Source organism: Aotus nancymaae, unplaced genomic scaffold (assembly GCF_030222135.1).
Source record: "Aotus nancymaae isolate 86718 unplaced genomic scaffold, 86718_ANA_hifiasm-v0.15.2.pri h1tg000016l, whole genome shotgun sequence".
Lineage (NCBI taxonomy): Eukaryota > Metazoa > Chordata > Mammalia > Primates > Aotidae > Aotus > Aotus nancymaae.
In genome coordinates this window covers 24,389,636-24,391,980 of record NW_026988428.1, presented here as the reverse complement: position 1 = coordinate 24,391,980, position 2,345 = coordinate 24,389,636, and the positions used below count along the sequence as shown (strand labels likewise).

Genomic DNA, 2,345 nt, shown 5'->3' with positions numbered 1-2,345 from the left:
TCATTCTCTTTCCACATGTGACCATTGTAGTCAATTCCAGAGTATACACAATTTTTCACCTTTTCACTTCATGTGATTTTATTTTCACTTGCCCAAGAATATAATCCTTGTATTTTTATATAGCTGCCTAACTGCCCATTGATTCAATCTACATTTTTAAAGCACAGTTTTCTTTTGGAAATTTTGTGTTAGCTTATGCTGAAAGAGCTCAAATCCTAAACAGGGTGTCCTGAATTATCATCACAGGAAAATGAAGTGCTAGGTCATCTAGAAACCTGCCCTTGGTTTGTTTCAGAACACTTCTCTGCTGACTTCTAGAACATTTACTGACAACCTACTATATGACAGTAGGCGTTGTGCTAGGTGCTTCATAGATATATGGATAGATAGATTCATGTATATGTATATACCCATATATATAAATAAATATATATATATCCATTTCTTTGTCTAAAATTTAAAATTTACATCTTGATATAATGTCAGCTATGTCAACGAGAAGACCACCATGGTGCCTAAACAGTAGAAAGAAGAGCTTTATTGGTGATACCAGTTTGCAAACTGAGAAAGGACAGTCTTTGGTGTATACCGAAGATGCTCTCTTCAAAGAGGGAAAAGGCAGGTTGGGGTTTTATGCCTCAGAGGGTCTGTATTACACAATAAAGTCATACATGTTCAGCAGGTTTAGGAGAAAAGCTATACATATTTATGAGGGGAGTTGAGCATATGTACAAAGAACAAACATGCATGTAACATACATCCCATGTTCACCGTCCCCAAAGTGAACCTTAGGTGGAACTGGATCTTTACATCAAAAGGTGGACTAGCTTTTTTCCTCGGTGCTGCCTATGGAGGTGGCAGCCATCTCCTCTTTGGCATCATAGCCGCCCTCAGACCCCTTGTGAAGCCCAAGATCGTCAAAAAGAGAATCAAGAAGTTCATGTGGCACCAGTCAGACCGATATGTCAAAATTAAGCGTAACAGGTGGAAACCCAGAGGTATTGACAACAGGGTTTGTAGAAGGTTCCAGGGCCAGATCTTGATGCCCAACACTGGTTATGGGAGCAACAAAAAAAACAAAGCACATGCTGCCCAATGGCTTCCGGAAGTTCCTGGTCCACAATGTGAAGGAGCTAGAAGTGCTGCTGATGTGCAACAAATCTAACTGTGCTGAGATTGCTCACGATGTTTCCTCCAAGAACCACAAAGCCATCGTGGAAAGAGCTGCCCAGCTGGCCATCAGAGTCACCAAGCCCAATGCCAGGCTGCGCAGCGAAGAAAATAAGTAGACAGCTCATGTGCACATTTTGTGTTTAAATAAAACTGTAAAAACTGCAAAAAAAAAAAAAAAAGGTGAACTATAGAACACAAAGACAGTTTGTATGCAGTCTCTATAAACTGGCTAAAGCTGACTTAAGGTCTCTAGTTGCTTATTAGGAAAGAATGTTTGTAAGGCAGATTCTCTGTCCATTCAGAGATGTAGTGGTCTGTTGCGGCAAATCAGAGTTAGGAGGGGTCTAATAATTTGCCTGGTTAGGGAGTTTAACAAGAGTGTAGATTTTTTTTTTTTTTTTTTTTTGTAGCCATAGGAATTTAGGAAGTTGCCATGCTAGCCAAGATCTGAACCCTCGACCTGTAGGTAACTTTTGTTTCCTTAACCTTAGGGTCTATCTTCGTTGATAAAGGGGCATCTATTTTGATCGGTCAGATCACAGACCTTTGTTCCTGTAACCGTACAAAAAATTGCCACAGGTCCTTTACATTCTCATATTCCTTAAACATCAACATTTTATTATCATTTTCTCTTTGAGCATTTCAGACATAATGCTCCATTATTTTTAAATACCTCATCATATATTTCCTAAAAACAAAGACATTCTTTTACATAACCATTGAATAATGATCAAAATCAGGTAATTAACATTAATGCAAAAGTATTGTCTAATTTACAGATTATATTCAAATCCTTTGCCAGTGGTCCCAAAATAATGTCTATTATAGCAAAACATAGTCTGGATTAGATGGTGTATTCAATTTTTATTTTCACTTGGAACAATTCCCCGGTTTATCCTTCATGATACTGACATTTTTTAAGAGTACAGACTATAAATTTTGTGCAACGTCCCTCAATTTGGGTTTATCATATGTTTTCTCATGATTACATTTAAGATATGCCTTTTGGCAGGAATACCAAAGAAGTGACGTTGTCTACTTCTCAATGCATCATTTCAGGAGGGACATAATGCCAGTTTATTCCATGTCCATTTTTAAAAAGTGCTTGGCATCTAGGATTGGTGACAGTCTCACAGAGCAATACCTGTGATGTAGTCTGACTAGTACAATAA

At 38.0% G+C, this 2,345-nt stretch overlaps 1 pseudogene; it reads left to right on the top strand.

The window, feature by feature from the left end:
• The first annotated feature begins 763 nt into the window (after positions 1-763).
• On the top strand, positions 764-1,289 carry LOC105709872 (large ribosomal subunit protein eL32-like; annotated as a pseudogene).
• The last annotated feature ends 1,056 nt before the right edge of the window (positions 1,290-2,345 follow it).